Consider the following 22,643-nt stretch of genomic DNA (forward strand, 5'->3'; position numbering starts at 1 on the left):
AACATAATGGTGCGGGTTTGACTCCTTTTTGGAGAGAGGGAGAGTGAGAAAAGACTAGCAATTATGTCATCACTGTCAAGACCGGTTACAAATGGATCACAGTGATGACGAAATGATTTTCAGGTTTGAAAAAAATCTATAAAAATCGACGAAAAACTATACAGTTACCAAAGCACTGTAACATTTTTACGTGGATCCCACACTAGCTGCCAGCATTTAACTGCAAATTTGACATTTTTGGGGTAATTTATTCATTTTAATTTATTTCATTTTTTTTTTTTACCGCACTGTAGACAAGTGTTGTTAAAAAAAGTAATTAGTTACAGTTATATGTTATTTTTCCCAAAAAGTAATTAAGTTCGGAACTCAGTTACCTCATTGTAAGGGTAATTAGTTACTCATCAAAGTAACTGATGTTACTTTTCATGTTTTACATGTTATTACATTATACATTCTATAGTATCATTCACATCAAAGATGTTTCTATTAACTGAGTGAATCTAACTGTTTAAAAAAAAAAAAAAAACCTGGGTGACACTTTTACCTTTTTTTAATTTTTTTTTTTTTTAATTTCACCTACAGTATATACAGTGGGGAGAACAAGTTTTTGATACACAATCAAATACTTACTCTCCCCACTGTAAGTGTAACGGTATAGACCCTACCCACGTGACGTCACAACTCCTTCCTCCTGACTGGTGCCGCCCACTTGTCCGTCAACACATCATGTTTACCTGTTACGGCTACGTACATTCCTCCTATTTACGACGTGTTTTTCTGCTCGTTAACATTAATAATCAAAATGGTGAAGGCGTGTGTGGCGGTCGGTTGCAATAACAGAGAAGATAGACGGAGAAGACGGAGAGACTTGGAAGTTCTACCGGATTCCGAGAGACCCGGAGAGAAGAGAGCGACATGGGCTGCTGCAATTCGACGAGAAAACTGGGCTCCAAACGATTACCACAGATTATGTAGTAGTCATTTTATATCTGGTAAGATGCATTTAATATATATTTAGAGGGTTTTGGGCTGACAACCACAATTAAGATCATTGCTAGGCTAATTGCCGACAGCATACACGTATGTATGTAGTGAGAGTGCTATCGCTAAACCATATAAACATTAAAAGCCCTAACTCCATTGACAAACGACATGAAATACATTAGACTTGACAGTGGATGTTAGCAATAACAAAAGATTTTGAATTGAAACTTTCGTAACTCACCTTTCCAAGCACAAGATAGATTCCTGCCGAATTTTCGTGGACGAGGACCTGTTTCACCCAACCAGCAACGAAGTATTTATAAGCCTCCAAGCTCTTAAAGTTTTTCAAACTTTCGTGAGAATAGGCTGATTTTGTGTGGACAAGATAGTTGTACATATCAGGGTTGCTAGCAGATGTCAGGCAAATACGGCGGAGACAGCGGGTCGAAAAACATCGATTTAGGCATCAAATATGGATCTGGCGAATGGATAAACTGAAGCTTTTCCACATAACGCCTTTTATGCAACGCATCAAGTGAGTTTACGGCATCCGAAAGCACCGAGTCTTCCATGAAATGCATTATAAATTGCTCGATCAATTGAGACCATTGATAATACAGACACAAAATGACGGACAAGGGGGCGGAACCATACAGCGAGCACGTGATTTTGTGACGTCGGTGGGTAGGGTCTATACAAACTTTAGCTTTCAAATTTTTCAGTATGCATCTGAGGCCCTGAAACTCTTGCATCTCCTATCGTTGCTCTCGACCAGCGTTGTTAATAACGGCGTTACAATATCACGGCGTTACTAACGGCGTTATTTTTTTCAGTAGTGGGTAATCTAATTAATTACTTTTCTCATCTTGGCAACGCCGTTACCGTTACTGAGCACGGAAAGCCATGCGTTACTATGCGTTACTATATTGGTCGAAAAGTCTGAGGGAGACGGACTCACCAAGACGACAGAGCAGAGCAGGAGTAGGGAGGAGGCAAGTAAGTTGTGACGCCGAGCAAACGCGATGCTAGGTAGCTCCAATAATACATGTTGTAGCCGATAGCCTACAAACTACGCCTGCATGTTATGGTAGATATGGTAGACATGGTAGATATCACATGTACTGTACATAGATATAACTAGATGCAAAATGACAGACATGGCACTAAATGAGTTAGTAGACAGCCGCCATCTTAAAGCAGTAGACTTTTTAGGACGGCTCTGTTGTAGAGAACCTTCCTAGCGAACCTAAGTAACTTTTTATCTAAAATACTTCTAAATCGGCAAAATCTTGACTTGAATCTATCTTTACATGATGAAACAGTTTTAAAACTTTCATATGTCGAAAGTAGAGAGAAGGGAAGTAATGCAATAATGGGAGCAATTTTAACAACTTTTAACAGTTGATTCAGGGTAAAGGGTAAATTAGGGTAAAGAATTGGGCTCGGGCCAATTGTACCAAAAACCTTCACAAAAAACTTCACATAGTGTGGCCAATGTTTTTTTTTTTTTTTTAATTTTTTTTTTTTTTTTTTGAGGAAAAAAAAAAAAGTAATTATCACCAATTACTTTGCCAAGTAACTAATTACCCTTACATTCAGGTAATTGAGTTACTAACGCAATTACTTTTTGGGAGAAGTAATTTGTAACTATAATTAATTACTTTTTTTCAGTAAGATTAACAACACTGCTCTCGACACAAGGTTCATGGATATGTCATTCAAGAAAAGTTTAGGGCAAGTAACTATTTTTGGTAATTAAAAAATATATATTATATTGTAGCATTTACAAGGGCAATGCCAACTTGATGATGATAATGTACACTCAGCAGGAAAATAGTATATTATTTACAATTAATTGTACTCACCTGGACGCCACGAACTGTATGTTAAAACAAGTTGCCTGCTAAATGCTAATGCTAACAAGAACGTGAATGCTATGCTAACACTCCGAGCAACTTAGCCAATCATCATCGCGTTTGCGCCTCCCGTCTCCAGCTCTGCTCTCTATCAGGAAACTGTGACAATATCAGACAACTTGCGTTTCATTCAACCAAATTGTAGTAACGCGCCCCTTCACACCCTCGGTAACGGTCAGAGGTGGGTAGTAACGCATTACATGTACTCCGTTACATTTACTTGAGTATCGTTTTGAGAAAAATGTACTTCTAAGAGTAGTTTTACTAAGCCTCTTTACTTTTACTTGAGAAGATTTGGGAAGAAAAAAAAACGCTAAACATAGCCGCTACTTTGGGCTCCACAAGAGTCGTTACATTTTTCCTCTTTATTCTGCATATTAGATTTATTTATTCATTTTTGCTTGCGATGCTACTGCCAATTTTAGCGCGTCTAGTTTTACGAATGAGACGTCGCAACATTAATACCATGACTCCATTACACCAATCAGACGCAAACTTGCTGTTTTATGATCACGCCAACCTTTTCAATCGCGTGGCGTATTTAAAGCACCGTAACAAATAACGTATTTGACATAGAGCGCTGCCCTCAACATGAATCGAAAGCGCAGATTTAAAACCCTTTCCTAGTTTTTATTTGGCACCGATTGACCACGGAAAACCCGAGATATGATCCTTTTAATTTCATAATAGTAACTATGAAGGAACTACAGTATTCACTATTCAAACTAGGATTTTCTCCACTAGAGGGCAGAGCACTCATGCTCTTTGGGCGAATAATGCTTCATTACTGTTTTTTTTTTTTTTTCTTCACGAAATTTAATGATTTAAAAAAAAGAAAAAGATTTCTTTGGCTTAATGTGGTTATGTAATGAGTTCTTTTTCATTATCATTACAACAACAGTTCATATAGATAACTTTGTGCTGAGGGAAAAAAATACCATTGTTAAAGAAAAAAGATCCCCCCAAAACTACTTGAGTATTCTTTTCACTGGATACTTTTTAACTTGTACTTGAGTACATTTTTTGGATGACTACTTTTAGTCTTACTTCAGTAATAATATTTTGAAGTAACGCTACTCTTACTTGAATAAATTTTTTGGCTACTCTACCCACCTCTGGTAACGGTAACGGCGTGGCAAAGATGGGAAAAGTAATTAATTAGATTACAAACCGTTAAAAAAAAACGCCGTTAGAAATGCAGTTACACTCTAATGCCGTTATTACCAACACTGTTGTAGACATGCAAGAAAAAAATTCACAGTGAAGCAAACAGCTAAGTGGGGCGGAGGAGTTGGCACTTTTCTCAAGGGCACCTCAGACATTGACAAGGCTCATTTCAAAGCCCAAAACCTTACAGATAAGCCACTGCTACCCTTGCAGGGATGCCGTGTGTACTCTGAGCATGCTTCCTAGTATGGACATCTTCAATTGTTGTCAAGGCGTTTGAAATAGCTCTGGTAAAGACAACACTCACACCAGACATATTCATTGCGAATGCAATCTGATCTGCTCCTGCTAGCAGGCCGAATAAATGAATAGCTTAGCCGCCCTCGCTTAGACTTTGCAGAAATTTACACAGTTAGCCCTTTCATTGGGACAAACCTCCTCAAAGCCACGATTGCCTTCATAACTGGCCAAACCACCCAAGTGCAGTGGAGCAATTTAGTCTTGTTTGTTTTTGCCTTGTAGCTGTGTTTTTGTAGCTCTTTTTTAAATAGTCGTGGCGTCCAATAGCTACATTTGGAAATGGGAATACCTCATTTCTGTTCCCATTTTGGAGTTGGAGCATACCTGGCTAGTGTGGCAGAGTGTGCCATATATAGTAGAGTTCCGCATATATACACGCTTATACGGATAAACTCTTTATAAAAGTGGACATAATAGTAAAACACTATATTTGTATTTGTTTGTTCAACTGTATGTTAGCAGAATATTTCTTGAGTCATGCATAATTAACTCACAATAACAAGGCCAGGCATGCAAGAGGGAAAAGTTCCATGGAGACAAATGGAAACACAGGAAACTACATTCATCAAGTCATGGAGTCTGGTATAGGTGTTTGTTTGTCTTTGTGCTTGTTAGTTGGCAGGACACTTTCTGGTTCTTGGTGGATGACATTAGGTGTTTTTTTTGGGTTTTTTTTCATTTTGGATGTAGTTGGAAGAACAGTTCCACTCTGACTTAAATGGAAAAGAGGAGAAAATATTGGGTAGGAACTCAATTACTTTCCTTGCATTGTAGGGATGTCTTGGAGGCAGTGTTTTTTTTTTTTTTTTTTTTTTTTAGGCCGCCATTTTATTTTTGGTTCTAGTTTAAGAGTTTTGCACAAAAATGCCCATTCGTCACATTGTAATAATCTTTTACACGGTAGTATTAGTAAGTAGTTCTGGTTGGGGAAAGAAAAAACAAAAACAAAAAAAAAAACAAACAAAAAAAAGATTTTAGTCTTACCATTAGCCATTTTTTTAAATAGGTAATATTATTTTCATTCATTTATTAATCTAAAATATAAAAATCATTGGTCATTGTTTTAAATAAGTAATTTTTTTTTCATTCATTTAATAATCTAATATATAAAAATTTAAAATAAATTTATGCATGCTAACAAGCTCAGAAAATCCTTAATTACCATAAGGCAAGGAAAAAAAAAAAAAAAAAAAAAAAAAGGTAGTCTGACGACTTAGGTACCCCAAATTAACTATCCAAAAAGTCCAAAAGTATTGTATTTTTTTATTGATGGAGGATACACTGCCCTCTGTTGGGAGTGTTGTGTCTAGCTGGACTGTCGCACTTTCGTTTGACATGGATAAAGGAAAGGTGCGCTCTGGTTTGGCCCACATATGGCCGTAAGTTGTTTCAGCTAATATGTTTTAGTATGCATTTGTAATTAAGTTCAGAGCTACACTTTGTGTTAGCGATTTGCTATGAGAATTGTAAATACGTTAGCATTCGTAGCATTTAAACTAGCCGAATTTTTTCAGGCAAATTTAATCTAATAAATTTACATATTGATCAGAGTAGATGGACGTTTGAACACCAATTGATTGGTGTCAAATGTTTTAATCTTTGCTTTACGTCCTCTTTCACCTTAAAAAAAAAAAAAAAACGAAAGAAATGTTGGTTTTGTTCCTAGGGGGCGCTACACACATTTCTGCATATTTTGATTTTTTTTTTTACATTGTATCAAAGTTTCACAAGTGTTCACCTTGCTGTTGAATTTGGTGAGTTTTGAAGCATTCTGAGGGGGTCAAAGTAGGGCTCAAAGCATTGGCGGGACAAAGAATGACTGCTAGGGGGCGCTACATGGTGTATTTGGAATTTGTCTTTACACGGTATTAAAGATTGCACCTGTCTTGACCTGCCTGCCGATTTTGGTGCATTTTGAAGCATTCTAAGGGGGTCATATTGAGCTCAAAGGGGCTGCGGAACAAAGAATAACTATAATAATAATAATAAAACCGAGGAAACACAATTGGTTACCGAAAAAACATTGTCACCTGCATGTCCATACTGTTCAGTTATAGGTGTGTTCTAAGTCAAATAAAATCAAATCAACTTTTATTTGTTTAGACCAAATCACAACAACAGTTATCTCAAGGAGAAAACAAAACATGTTTTAAGGTGCAGTAGCCCTACGCAGGATTTCGACCTACTTGAGCATTGTAGTCTTTTTTTTTTGCCCCTCCGGATAAGACTAATGCCCACCCACATCTGGCATCCTGGTAACACCACTGTTTCCCTGTAATATGGCACATTAAACAATGGCATTACTCTTGCTGCCCAGCTAGAATCCCAAATATTATGGCATTAATGTACAGTATATTGATCTCAAGTTCACAGGCAAATACAGTAGAAGTTACCAGGCCTCCACAAGTGTATCCAGCACTGAGCTTCATGCACGCAGGCCCACTAACAAGCCAGGACCTTTATGAGTTGTGAACAGATCCCAGCGCCCTGTCCTGTGTTGATTTGAGGCGAGGTAATGAGAATAATGAGCAAAAGCGGACCGAAGCTTCCTGGCTCTCGTCCAACTGAGCCCACATGCACCATGGGACATGCAGGACAGGCAGGCAAGGCACAAGGGGCCCTCATTACCAGGTCTGTTCACCCTTATGGGGGGAGGAGACAGGGAGCAGAGGGCAGCAATGATGATGGATGAGGGAGCAGCAGGACGCTGCAGTGGACAGGTCGGAACGGCTTGGCAACATTATGTAAACTCCTCAACTCAAGAGAGTCTAAAATGACTCTTATGGACGGGAACATCATGCAACATTTAACTTGCATGTTGGATAGGTTTGGGCCGCATCCACGGTATATATACTCAAGGCAGCATTATCACATTATGTTTATTATTGATCAAAATGAGCACCCTTTGTGTTTTTGCTAAATGGGAGACAGGCGACTCTTGAGCGTTTAGTGGTTAGGAAGTAGTCCAACTTAAACAGGCATGCCGACTCAAGGGAGGGGTAGTCATGATGGCTATAGATGGTATGGTGGCCGGAGAGGGAGAGCGTGAGGGAACACTTGCCCCTGCAATTTGTCTTAAATAAATGTGAGGTTGTTTTGCTTAGCGAGAGATTTCCGAAGAGTATGACGCTGATGAGTTGGAACAAAGATGAGGTGGGCAGCAAATAAAAAAACCCAGAGCGGAGCCCTTTTGTCTAGATTCATCTGCGTTTGCACTTGGCCCACTCCTGGTTGCCACGCATTGAAAAATGTCATTTCCCTTCGCCATCCTGCTTAGGTAACCTCACGCTTATCATGCAGGGGTGGAGCGGGTGAGGAAAGGGTTAAGCGTGCCGGCGAGAGGAAACAGAAAGGGGGGTGCTGCTGGACTTGATAGACTCCAGATGTGCCTTCCAGATAAACTGGAGGAGCGGGGTGTTTGTGTTACAAGCCGAGCTCCGTCATGGCTCTGGGGCTTTATTGAAACACATAGCTAGTCACCTCCTAAGCTAATTGCCAAATCGAATTTTATATACAGTATATCACTAAATTTATTTTGCACACTTCCTGGGAAAAGTTGAAATGACATAAATGCGCTCTTAAATTCTTTCTTTGGACTTAGAATGTATTTTTAGTGTTACCGCCATCTCACAGTTTCTGTATGTTTCACCATCATTGCTTGTCCTTGTTTTCATTTTATGTTGTTGTTGAAATCAAAAGCTATTGTACCACTTTTTGATGACATTAAGTCAATAGCAATAAGTTCCAGTTTCGCTTCTATGGTCCTCATCAGTGTTGTTAATCTTAATGTAAAAAGGTAATTAGTTATAGTTACAAATTACGGTAACACTTTACAATAAAGGTCCCTTAATTAACATTAGTTAATGCATTTTTAGACAATAACTCATGTTTAAGTAACATGCCAATAATTCATTTAATCCCTTATCTAACATTAATTAATATATTAATTAACATGAGTTAATGCATTAGTTAATGCATTCTAAGAGAATAACTAATGTTTAAGTAACATTACAATAATTAATATAATTGCTTATCTAAAATGTATTAATATATTACTTAACATTAGTTAATGCATTAGTTAATGCATATCCAGACAGTAACTAATGGTTTAGTAAAATGAGAAATATATATAGGTCTAAATAGGGTTAGGGTTTAAGGTTTAGGGTTAAGGATTAGGGTTTGTTAACTTAGCATTTATGATTTTTTAGTTAAGGAACACATGTGCTACACTTTACAATAAGGGTCCAAAAAGCATTCGGTAATGGTTAATAAAGGTTAAGGGAGGGTAACTTAACCATTTATAATTTCTTAGTTAAGGGACACATGTGCTACACTTTACAATAAGGGTCCAAAAAGCATTCAGTAATGGTTAATTAAGGTTAAGTAATACTTATGAGGTACGTTCACGTGAAATAATACCACACTAAAGGTTAGGTTATAATGTATAATATATATAATACATTACTTAACATTAATTCACATATACATTAGTGCATTAATGAATAGTTATTAATGTATACTGTTACAGGTAAATGATTGTTATTTTAAAATGAGAAAACATTACTTAACATTACCGTACTGGCCCGAATATAAAACGGCCCTGATTATAAGACGACTCCCTCTTTTTCAAGACTCAAGTTTGAAAAAAGTCTTTTTGAACACCAAATTAATTTTTATACAGAAAATAAGTACAGTACATCCGAAACAAATTATTATAACAATATATTTGGGCGAAAAAGCATGTTATTTTGCCTCATTCAAATCTTAAAATCTGAACATTTAAATATGTAAACTAAAGTGCAATCACATTCGTAAATCAATGGCTTCTGGTTTTTGAAATGTAAATAAACCAATCTATTGTGATAAAACAACAAAATTGCAATAACTGCATTAACCATCAAAGTGAAGTCTAACTGTAACTGTAGTCTTGAAACAAATCTGAACAAGGAAAAACATTGCAATAAAATAATGCAAACTGGTTAAACTAAAAAGAGTAGCTGAGATTTGTCATGACAGAACATCGCTTGCGTCAATGATATCTGGCGCCATCTACCGTCGTGAATGGGGAGAGTAGCTGAGATCTGTCATGACAGAACATTGCTTCAATGATATCTGGCGCCATCTGGCGTCGTGAATGGGTATAATGTCTAGACCGCGAATATAAGACGACCCCCTCTTTTTCAGTGTTATTTCACTGCAAAAAACAGTCTTATATTCGGGCCAATACGGTAATTTACATATACATTAGTGCATTAATAAATAGTTTTTAATGTATACTGGTACTAGTAAGTGATTGTTATTTTAAAATGAGAAACATTGCTCTGTGAGTCCTTGGGTGCTGCTAACCTAACCTTACTTGGACCCTTATTGTAAAGTGTAGCACATGTGTCCCTTAACTAAGAAATTATGAATGGTTAAGTTACCCTTTCTTAACCTTGATTCACCATTACTGAATGCTTTTTGGACCCTTCTTGTAAAGTGTAGCACATGTGTCCCTTAACTAAGAAATTATAAATGCTAAGTTAACAAACCCTAACCCTAAACCCTAAGCCTAACCCTATATAGGCGTATATATATATTTATTTTACTAAACCATCAGTTACTGTCTGGTTATGCATAACCTAATGCATTAACTAATGCATTAACTAATGCATTAACTCATGTTAATTAATATATTGATAAATGTTAGATAAGCAATTATATTAATGATTGTAATGTTACTTAAACATTAGTTATTGTCTAAAAATGCATTAACTAATGTTAATTAGACCCTTATTGTAAAGTGTTACCCAAATTACTTCTTCCAAAACTCAATTAGCCTTTTGTTTTTCCTGTTGTACTGAACCCGCACCAAACCGCGATACTGTACTGAGATCTGTATAGAACTGTGACTTGTATCGTTACACCCTTAATATGCAGTATATAGATATAATAGACTTCAGTATTAGTTGACGAGACAGCTCCTACAGACACTGTGCCACGGCTTCCCGTAGGGGGCCGGACCTCGCAGAGCGTCTAGACAGCTTGCGCTGCGATAAACTCACACACACGCTGCGTTCTAACACTGGATTTAGGTGGAAACAGGACAAAAGTTTTAGTCCATACAAGCAGGCAGAAGTGTCTCAAGAGTGATTTGGTCAACGATTCAAGGTAATTATTATATAAAATATGCATGCACTTTGAAATGTTGTGAAAAAAATGAAATGAATGGAAAAATTTAGCGTAACTTTAGCATGAAATATTTACGTAAAATCCCTGACAACTGCCCGTTTTTTGCTTTTAACCAAGAATCAAGACTGTTTTACATTCATATTTATAGAAATTCTGGGATTTACGCATTTATTTACAAGAATTTTCAACTTAAAAAAGGTCTTTGTTTTGAGATGACCTTCATGTTGGAGTTTGTATCCATACACAAACGTTACATTCAAATAATCAGGTAATCTTTGGCCTACTGCCCGTTTTTTGGCAAAAAAAACCCTAGAAATTTAGACCCTTCTGTGTCCAGACAAAAAAAAATTCGGCATTTACGTGTTTTATTCTATGTAACATTTCAATTGAAAAACGACGAGGGCCAGATAGATAGCCGGCAAGAAGTGCTGAGGCAACTGTGACATCGGAAAACCTAAATGAAATGTGATTGTATATAGAAAAATGCAAAGTTTGCATTTGTTGAGTAAAATTAAGATGATTCAATAGCTTTCCTCAAGCATTAAGTTTCTGATATGAAAATTGAGTGATTTATTAGCTGTTGAAAATATGTCAAAATTGACTAAATTAAAATAAAAAGATAAGTCGGGCTAAAACTTATATAGTATGTTAAATATTGCTATTGATCCTGAAAATATTGGTGATTTCCTCGGCATTTTGTGATTTTTGTGCCCCTAGCTTAAAATCTGAGAATTTTATAGCCATTTTAAGTTTTGTTATACTTGAATAAAAATAAAAAAAATCGGGATTTTATTTATTATTGAATTTTTTGATGCCGCTGCTCATGGAGACTCATATATGCCCAAGGGAGGTGCCTGTTTTGGTTTTAGGTCGCTAGTGGATTTGGTTTTGAAAATATTTGAATTTTAAAAGTTTTTGAAAATAGGCCCCCTACGGAGCGGCTCCACGCCTTGTTTCTCGTCAACTGATAGTGAAGTATGATTGATATATATGCAGGTGAGTCTCTGAATCTCCTGCCTCTCCTGTCTTTGCTCTAGTTGTTTTGTTTAAAAAAAAAAATCAGAAAAGGGTCATGGATACGTCACTCAAGAAAAGTTTAGGGCAAGTGACTATTTTTAAAAATATTTATATATTATTATTGTTATATTGTAGCATCTACAAGGACAACGCCAACCTGGTGATGATAATGCACACTCAGCAGGAAAACAGTACATCGTTAATTAAATGTACCCACCACCTGGACGCCACGAACTGTATGTAAAAAAAAATAATAATAAAAAAAAAGTTACCAGAGAGTTTATGAGGCTGCCACGCTAAATGCTAATGCGAACGAGGACGCGATTGCTATGCTAACGCTGCTAGCCACCTAGACAATCATCATTGCGCTTGCAACGGCGTCACCACCCCCTTCCTTCCTCCCTCCTTCCGCTCTGCTCTTTCCCAGGCAGCTGTGACAAAACCAGACATCTCGCTCTTCAATCAACCAAATTGTCGTAACGTGCCCCTTCCCATCCTTAGAAACGGTAATGACGTTGCAAAGATGGGAAAAGTAATTCGTTTGATTTCTAACTACTGAAAAAAAATAACGCCGTAAGAAACGCCCTCATACTCTAAAACGGTTTTTAACTCATTCACTCCCAGCCATTTTCACCGGTGCAACCCACTTCACTCACGGCCGTTTTACTGGATTTTGACTGATTCTGCAAGGCCCACAGAAAATTCTGTTCTATTGCTATATAAGCATAGAACCCACCAAAAGAAAGATTAGACTATCTTCCTTTAGCAGGAAAAAAAAGTAAGTTAATATCTTTTTCCATTCTTTAGAAATCAGTATTAGAAAATAGCTTAGTTTGGGCAATTTTCGTGAAAGCATACATTTCAAACATAACTTTGACTTTAACACAGCTATTTTTTGCTTTAGTTACATCCCAAACATCTGAATGTTTTCCTTTTACAAAATAACATAAACAACAAGACAAATAGAGCTTTTGGTAGCAAAGTAACAATTTATTTACACATAACTAACTAGAGCTGAAACGAGTAGTCGAGCAACTCGAGTAACTCGAGTTTAAAAACTGATCCGAGTAATTTTATTCACCTCGAGTAATCGTTTATTTTGACAGCTCTAAGCATCACGTTTTGCTCGGACTACTTTTAATGCGGGACAACGCGCTGTCACGTGCGGAGAGGAAGAAGGGGGGGGGGGGGAACTTACTGCAGCCGACAGCCGCCACAAATGACGCCGACGTTGCTAAATACTAGCCCGCACGATGCTACGTTGATACAGGTAGCGTCTCATGCGTCTCATAGAGATCACATGTATGTTGAACTAGATGCAAAATGACAAACTCGGCCGCGTCTGGGCAGCTTTAGTAAACAGCTGCCATCTTAAAGCAGTAGTGCACTAAGCGCTAATAAAGAGCGCTAAGCGCTAATAAATAAGATTAACGTTACTGCTCTGAAGTAACGTTAGCCCTGCGGAGGGCTAGGTTTCTATTAATTATGACCACTGTCGATGCTTGGCTAACGTGTCTTACATACAGGCTTTAACATAACATAGCATTGTGGAGTGATGAGGGTGTAAAATAAAAACTTAATCATGCTAACTATCAATTTTAGCTCAGTAGTCATTGCTGGATAAAACACCAAGTAGCACTGGTGCTAATGTGCTCCAATAAAGCCTGTATCATTCATTTATTTTGAACACTGCAAAAACTCAAAATCCTATCAGGACTTGCAGTTTAGACTAACTTAAAACTTAACTAGAACTTAAAAATGGCTTGACACAAAGAGAAATTCAATTGAAAGACGTGGGAAAAAATCCAAACTTTTAAGTGATGTGTGTTATCAAGCGTAACGGCATTTTTAGGTAAGATATATATATATTTTTTTGTAATAAGATCTAAAGTTTTTTGAGTCAAAGCAGTGAATTAGTCTTTTTTTTTTTTTTTTTTTTAATTCTAGTTACATCTGAGATGCAATTGTTGGCTGTTTTCAACAATATACATCGAAAATAAAGACATTGATTGACTGAAAATGGTTCAAAATTAGATGAAATGTCTTGTTTTCTCATGTATATTTATAATTGCTCTTCACCTAAAAATATATTTGTTTTATCCGATTACTCGATTAATCGATAGAATTTTCAGTCGATTACTCGATTACTAAAATATTCGATAGCTGCAGCCCTATAACTAACTGAGAGATGACACTGTTGTGGCCACGACAGCCAGGTAAACTTTTCCCTCATCGTCGCCTGTCTCATAAAGATGGATTTTTTTGAGTCTCAGCGGGGTCTGCTTGGCGAGCAGCACGGACTCAACGGCATCGTCCGCTGCACTGGTGGTCCCGGTCGTTCTGCTCGGTCGTCTAGCGCCTGGCATCATGGGCGTCCTCAAGGTTGTTCTCCATTCGGTCGTCTTCCGCCGGCGCCCCAGCCATGCGGCCCGGCCGTACGTTGCCGTTGAATCGGGTTGCGGGTCTTACCAAATGCGCTGCTGCCCCCCAGTGCCCAGTTTTATTGCTTTAAAATAGATTTTCAGCTTTGTGCTTTGGAGCTAAATTGAATCAGAACCCACAGATGTCTCTGTAAAAAAACAAAAAACAAACGTATATACGTAATATGTCTTTGGGACACTGAAACAATTAAAAATAGAAGTTATTTATACGTTTTTAGGAGCAAATGAGTTCACAACACTGGTCATCATCAAATCTTTGATCACTTGGTTTTTCGCAGGAAATATTCCAGGTCAATTTTTAAATTGTACTTGACTTTTGGTTTTAGACCATTGGAGTTTGGTATTGCTGCACATAAATGAGCTTTCTTTGTCATTGCTCCAGTCTGAACTATGGTCCCTATTCAGAAAGTGTTCCCAGTGCATGAAATGTTTTATCACCGACATGACATGCATGATTAATGGCCAACACCGTGCCTGCTAGTTGATCCCATGACACACAAGCTATAGCGTTAATCGACTGTTTCTTTCGTCCTTCCAAATTCCAAAAATGAAGTCAACAACGACTGGAAGGTAATAAATTTTTTCTTGGCAAGATAAAATCGCACTCCTGTTGCTGCAGTCTATAAAACATGCAAACAACTCAGGAAATGTTGCACAAAATAAAACTGTCACTCCTGTGCAACCCCCATATCTAAATTATGGCTCTGATTATTTTAAGTATATTACTGAAATGGAAGATAAGATATTATTACAAAATGAGTCACAACATTTAAAATATTATCTTAGTATCACCGCATGGCTTAGGCTTGACTTTTCACAAAGCAGTTTCCAGATGAATACAGACAAAGGTTGATTAGGTATCCAATCTTAGGGGAGCAGAGCAAATAAAGAAAATAATCAGGGCAATGGGCAGCAAAGCAGGAAATTAGAAGGAAAACAAGAGCTCTGCAGATCCTGGTTTCCTGTTTTGGGGGAAAGGCAGGAGTGTATTTGGGGGCGCGGTACAGAGACCCCATTGTGAATAAGTGTGTTAAGGAGTAAGGAGGTGGGGTCTGAACTATACACAGGGACAATTTTGCTCAGTGTTCAATCCCCCAAACCACCTGCCCCTCCCAAAAGAGGAAAGCTATCTTGTGAAAAAAGGAGAAAAAGGAAACTGTAAAAATAAACGAGTGAGGGCCTCCGCTAAGACGGCAACCAGACAGGAAATGACACGTGGAACAAAAATGGTTCCTCTGACCTTTGTCAGGAAACAAGGAACCAGTAAGCGCTTAGTTTTATTATTATCATTATCATAACATGCAGTACATCGAACTCGCAAATACGTTTAGAACGCGGGTTAAATAGAATTTCAGAGAAGAAATTGGCCTCAGGATTGTGATGGCTTTCCATAAAAAATTACAGGAACAGGAAATTCCTGATTCCAGTCTAGCGATAATGAGCAGCCATTCCCTGGCCTCAGTCATTTTTCCAGCTCCCTCTGGGGCCAGGCCTGAAACAATGTCAGTGAAGCACTCACGTCCCCAGCGCTATGCTGCTTTTAGTGAAAATGTTCATGTCCGGAACACTTTACGCATCTTCATTCTCTCGCCACACTCCGAGCATGCCTTTTAGCCACAGAGGAATGACTCTTCGCAATACTTCGCATTTAACTCAAGGAAAAATTCATTCTAAAAGGCACTCTCGCCGGTGTTTGGTCCTTTCGGTACCGTTATTGGTCGTGGAGAAGAGAGCTTGTCAGAACCCTAGGAAGCAAATGTAGCAACATATACAGTCCCTGACAAAAGTCTTGACGCTTATCCATTTTGTAGAAACAATTGCTAATAACCTGACTTTTAATAATTCAATTGGTTTCAGAAATGGCTCATATGAAAGCTAAAACCCTCCCAAATGATGTTTAATGTACGAAATATATTTGTTTCACTGAAAAAAATGTATCATTTAATGAATGAGTAAAGGTTCAATTTTGGCAAAACAAAAGTTTTGTCGCCTACAGAAAGTAGTGTGAAAATTGAACAAAAAATGTACTTAAAATACAAAAATATGTTACATAACATAAGTGAATTAAGCAGTGGTGCTGTGAGATCCAAATGTAATATTTTGTATGACTTCTGTCAAGTTAAAAAATAGACCCTTAGGTAGACATTTGTAAAATTACCGAAAAATAAGGAGAGAAGACATTCAGTTTTCTTGGCCAAGGAGAGCAAGGAGGGACTAGACAGTGAAATGCTGGATTACGCTGTATAGTCACCAAAATTGATCTAAAAAAACCCTCCTTGCTCTTTCTTTTATTAGGGGGTTGTCCTTACACAGAAAGGTGCCGCCCTAAAGGGAGGGGGAAAGTAAGCTGGAGACACCCATGTGATTTTGGTTGGCTATGTGTGAGCATGTAGGTGGAACTAACTAAATACACGTGTGTAAGCAAGGGCACTTAGGTAAAGTGGTCAGAATGACCCAGACACTTCAGTTATGCAACGCTGTGGCTATGGAGGATGTCCTCGAAAGGAAGATTGTCCTCGAAAGTCTAGATGAAAGTCCAGACGTAAGATGCTGAAGATGTCCTAGAAGGTCTAGTTACGCAATGTTGCGGCCATGAAGCAAGGCAGTTGTCACCCCGACCCTTTTTAACACTTTGTAACACTTAAACATTATACTACAGCCTAGTATAGCAAGCAATAATCATTTACTTGTTATATCAAATAAGAAAAAATATGGCAATATGTATTATGTATGTATTAGGTATATATGAGCACAAGCAAATATTCAATCAATCAAGCAAATATTCAATCAACCCTCGATAATTAACTCAACAACTTCCATGGGCTTGAAGGACTGCATCCATGCAGTTCAGCAAGGATTCATCCAATTTATTGATGAAGTCAACAGGAACATCAAAGAAAGCAGTCTTGCATGCCTCCCAGAATTCATCAACATTCTTGGGTTTCGTCTTCCATGCTTCCTCTTTCATCCTACCACAGACATGCTCAATGATGTTCATGTCTGGTGGCTGTGCTGGCCAGTCCTGGAGAATCTTGATCTTCTTTGCCTTGAGGAACTTTGAGGTAGAGATCGAAGTATGCGATGGAGCACCATCCTGCTGCAGAATTTGTCCCTTTTTATGGTTAGGAATGTAAGAGGCAGCTAAGATTTGTTGATATTTCAGACTATTTTTCCACTGCAGCAGAGGTCCACGAGACCTGGTCACCTGAAGTCCCTGTGTCAACCAGAACAGTCTGTCAAATTATGTGTAGAAATGGCCTCCATGGTCGAATCAGTGCCCAGAAACCAGCATTAAACAAAAGACAATTAAAAAAACGTGTGGCATTTGCTAAGGCCCACAGCCTGTCAAAAGGATGGATGCTGGAAAAGTGGCAAAAGGTGGATTTTTCAGATGAATCTTCCATTCAATTTCACCACAGTCGTTGGTGGTGGCAAAATCATGGTCTGGGGTTACATCCAGTATGGGGGTGTGCGAGAGATCTGCAGGGTAGAAGGCAACATAAATAGTCTGAAATATCAACAAATCTTAGCTGCCTCTTATATTCTTAACCATAAAAAGGGACAAATTCTGCAGCAGGATGGTGCTCCATGGCATACTTCGATCTCTACCTCAAAGTTCCTCAAGGCAAAGAAGATCAAGATCCTCCAGGACTGGCCAGCCCAGGCACCAGACATGAACATCATTGAGCATGTCTGGGGTAGGATGAAAGAGGAAGCATGGAAGACGAAACCCAAGAATGTTGATGAACTCTGGGAGGCATGCAAGAGCGCTTTCTTTGATGTTCCTGATGACTTCATCAATAAATTGGATGAATCCTTGCCGAACCCCATGGATGAAGTCCTTCAAGCCCACGGAAGTCATCGAAAATATTAAATTTGGATTTCACAGCACCACTATTTAATTCGCTTATGTTATGTAACATATTTTTGTATTTGAAGTACATTTTTTGTTCAATTTTCACACTACTGTAGGCGACAAAACTTTTGTCTTGCCAAAATTTGACCTTTATGTCTTCATTAAATTATAAACCTTTTTTTTCAGTGAAACAATAATATTTTTGTTCATTCAAAATCATTTGGGAAGGTCTTAACTTTCATATAAGCCATTTCTGAAACCAATTGAATAATTAAAAGCTAGGTTATTAGCAATTGTTTCTATAAAATGGATAAGCGACAAGACTTTTGTCAGGGACTGTAGCTGCAACCACAGTCCTTTTTTATTTTCATGCTCAGCGTGCATGAAGCTTTGAAGTTTATTTGGTCGGATATTATCCTTACTTGATGACAGCTGTTGTCAGACATCACAAGTAAAGTTCTTGTTAGGGTCTACTCAAAAGGGCATGTCGATAGTCATCACTAAAACATCAACGTCAATGGAGCACCAGTTTGTAAATGTCTAGAGCAGGGATGTGCCACAACTAGCAGCCAACAATACATTTCGCATATTTTGTTGATATAACTGCAGGTTTTTTTGACATATTCATATATTTTTTTCAACCTTTTCAGGGACAGGGTGTCACTACAATTAGTACTATTAAGACCTTAACATTTATAGATCAAGTGTTTAATTTTGATCATTTAAAAGAAGATTGAAAGCTAATTATTATTATATTTTTCTTATTTTAATTAACCATTACTGTATTATACATAGATATTAAATAATTATACAATTTTACTAAATAAATTAAAACAAATAAAAACAGAAATGCTCACTGTTTACTGCTCCAAGTAAAGTAAAGTTGATTTTTTTTTTTTTTTTTTAACTCAGTGCATGTCATTGATAGCAATGGTCTGGTTGCACTGCCATTGACGGCCGTAGATGTCCAATCCATTGTGACTGAGAGGGGCGAATGAATGAACTGATGTTCATTTGCCCCTTTTCCAGTCAGACCTAGTTGGTGGCAATGGCAGCCAATGGGTTAAACTAGTGCCCTGCAAGGGTTAAAAAAATCAATCACATTTGTGACTGTAAATATAATACTTGCTATATCAAGCTTCAAACCTGGAGTCGTCAATCCATCACAGATTTTTTTTCAATTAAAAATGATAAAAACTACAGCATTTTATTTAAACTGTTCAGATATATTCATGTATACAGGTACAAATCAGTTTTATATAGCTCATTTATATAATATTTATTACATTTGTAGTGCTTAAAAACCATTTATTAAAATAGACATTGACATATTAGTTTTTTTCAATTTATTTATTTATTTATTTTAAAAAATATATATTTGGGTGGAAAAGAGGGAAAAAACACATCTTATACTGTATGTATTTCTTTCCAATGCTGTTGAAACCCAATCACATTCAAACACATGCTAAAAGCGTGTCACCACCAGTGTCTTTGATTAACTGCGTTTCTAAAGGCGTTATAATTTTTAGTAGTGAGGAATTTCATGAATTACTTTTCCCATCTTTGCAATGCCATTACCGAGGATGTGAAGGGGCGCGTTACTACAATTTGGTTGAATGAAGCGCAAGTTGTCTGATTTTGTCACACTTCCTGGGAAAGAGCAGAGCGGGAGGAGGGAGGACACTGTTGCAAATGTGATGATAATTGGCTAGGTGGCCCAGAGTGTTAGCATAGCATTTGCGTTCTCGTTAGCATTAAAATTTAGCGTGGCTGCCGTCATCTTGAGCTCTCAGGACACTTTATTTCTTTTTCATACAATTCGAGATGTCCAGGTAGGTACAATTAATTGAAAATTATGTACGGTGTGGGCTCTTCGTTCTACCAGCCAGCCTCTTTTGCAAGTTCCGAGGTTGAGACTTAAACAGTGGGGGGACCGATCTTTTGCAGTTGCTGCCCTCAGGTTGTGGAATAGCCAACCCCCTGAAATCCTCACCATTACCAATCTAGCCCTTTTAAAATCTCTGTTAAAGACACACTTTTTTAGACTCGCTTTTTACCCTGATTAGGGTAGTCTGGTTTTATTTTTTATAAGTTTTAATATTTTCGGAATTTATCTGTTTTATTGTTTTATTTGCCGTTTTGACTTTTATCGTTATGTGTTTTTTTTTTTTTTTTTTTCTTAATTTCATAGTATAGTACTTTCCTGCCTTTTATTTATCACAAACGATGTTTGTTTTCGTTGGAAAGCACTTTGAGGGCCTTTCGGGTTTTTGTAAAGGGCTATAGAAATCAGGTTGGTTGATTGATTGATTGATTGATTGATTTTCCTACTGAGTGTGCATTAACATCACCAAGTTGGTGTTGCCCTTGTAGATGCTACAATATATATATATATTTTTTTATGACCAAAAATATTCACTTTATTTTTATGACCCTGGCGCGACTTATACTCAGATGCGACTTGCCCTAAACTTTTCTTGAATGACGTATCTGTCAGGGTCCTCGAACGCGGAAACAAGGTTGGACTCACAACAGACGACAAACGACTGAGGGAAGCGTACAAGGGTTTATTAAATACAAACCAAAACACACGCGATCGCGGTAAAAAGGGGAAAATAAAATGGGTCCGTGACAGGAGGTCGACGGGCATCAATATACAAATGCGAAAGTAAACCAAGGTGGTAGGCAGAGGGCCAATAAAACAACTGAAATACACTCACGTACCTGCACAAGGTAGAGGCATACAAACTAAAGCGACAGGCGACCAAAACCCATGGCAGTGGCGTGATTACAAAAATAGCAAGCTACTCGAATGACAAGGATGGCGAATGGCGACCAGCAAGGAAAAATATCTCGGCGTCCTTCCAGTGGAACGCCTACGTCCTTATACTGTTGTTGATGAGCAGGGATGAGCTGCAGGTGCGACGTCGGGAACGCCCCCACAGCCGGCTCTGCAAAAACACAAAATCTGACCAGGAGCAGAACGTGACAGTATCCATGAACTTTGTATATAAATATATATACATTTTTTTCCCCCTTTTTTTTAATCAAAACAACTAGAACAAAGACAAGTAAGGCAGGACATTCAGACCCTAACCTGCATATTGAAAAATATATCTATAAATATTAGGGGTGTGACGTAACAGACAAGTCACAGTTCAGTATGTACCTAGGTACAGGGGTCACTGTTCAGTGCGGGTTCAGTACAACAGGAAAAACAAAAAGGCTTTTTTCTCACATCATTTTGAAAGTTAAAGCTTGCAGATGCTTATATTGGTGAAATTTTAAAAAAAAGTAAAAAGTGATGTGTTTTTTTCAACGAAATCAAGTCAATCAGTTAATATAAATATCTTTGATGTGGAAGATGTTATGGAATGTATAATGTAATAACGTGTAGAACATGAAAAGTAACGTCAGTAACGTCAGTTACTCTTACAATGAGGTAACTGAGGTACTAACTCAATTAGTTTTTGGGAGAAGTAATTTGTAACTGTAACTAATCACTTTTTTTAAAGCAAGATTAACAACACTGGTCAGCACACACCTGCCAGCATTTAACGTATCTCGGCTTAATAAATGACATGCAGCTGTTTAATTATGCCTTTCGGGACATTTTTGTAGTTACATGTTACAGCAAGAGCCATGGTCCGCACACGTGCTTCCAAAGCATTAGTGAGATCTCATTGTCCGACTCCAAAAGGAGGAGAAGGGTACAAAAACAATCCGACACAATAAAAACAGCCCCGAATGTAGTAAAGATATAATTAATATAGCCAATGTATATTATTATAAACTATTTGCAGCACATACTGTAACCATCACCGGTATCTATAATCTAGCAAAATTCCATTACCAGATGTGCCACACTTTTTGTGGAATCTGCACCCAGAAACCACTGTCCTCTCCCAGTCTGATCAAAATAGCTCTCAGGTTTATCATGGCATATGGCAGGACTGCTGATAACTGGGAGGAAAGACAGATTTTATGATAGAGTCCCTTGATGAAATGCCTACTGCAGTAGCGTCCTTTATAGGAATGGAATGGATAAAAGTCTCATCCTGTATAGGCTGCTGTTAATACTCATGAGCTCGTGCACGGAAATTCGTGTGATGAAAATTGGCAGTTTTCATTCTAGAGGAACTTGCCCATTCCAACTTGCACGGACTATGTCCTGCAGATACAGTGGGGCAAATAAGTATTGTCAACCATTTTGCAAGTTCTCCTACTTGAAAAGATTAGAAAGGCCTGTAATTGTCAACATGGGTAAACCTCAACCATGAGAGACAGAATGTGGAAAAAAAACAGAAAAGCACATTGTTTGATTTTTAAAGAATTTATTTCCAAATTAGAGTGGAAAATAAGTATTTAGTCACCTACAAACAAGCAAGATTTCTGGCTGTCAAAGAGATCTAACGTGTTCTAACGAGGTCTAACGAGGCTCCACTCCTTACCTGTATAAATGGCACCTGTTTGAACTCATTATCGGTATAAAAGACATCTGTCCACAATGTCAGTCAGTCACACTCCAAACTCCACTATGGCCAAGACCAAAGAGCTATCGAAGGACACCAGAGACAGAATTGTAGACCTGCACCAGGCTGGGAAGACTGAATCTGCAATAGGTAAAACGCTTGGTGTAAAGAAATCAACTGTGGGAGCAATATTTAGAAAATGGAAGACATACAGTATAAGACCACTGATAATCTCCCTCGATCTGGGGCTCCATGCAAGATCTCACCCCGTGGCATCAAAATGATAACAAGAACGGTGAGCAAAAATCCCAGAACAACA

General features: G+C 37.9%; 1 protein-coding gene across 5 annotated transcripts in view; it reads left to right on the plus strand.

The window, feature by feature from the left end:
• The window catches only part of adgra2 (adhesion G protein-coupled receptor A2), a 118,920-nt gene that overhangs the window by 72,663 nt on the left and 23,614 nt on the right, over positions 1–22,643 (plus strand). The window lies entirely within an intron of this gene.

This window comes from Corythoichthys intestinalis, chromosome 3 (genome assembly GCF_030265065.1).
Source record: "Corythoichthys intestinalis isolate RoL2023-P3 chromosome 3, ASM3026506v1, whole genome shotgun sequence".
NCBI classification, from domain to species: domain Eukaryota; kingdom Metazoa; phylum Chordata; class Actinopteri; order Syngnathiformes; family Syngnathidae; genus Corythoichthys; species Corythoichthys intestinalis.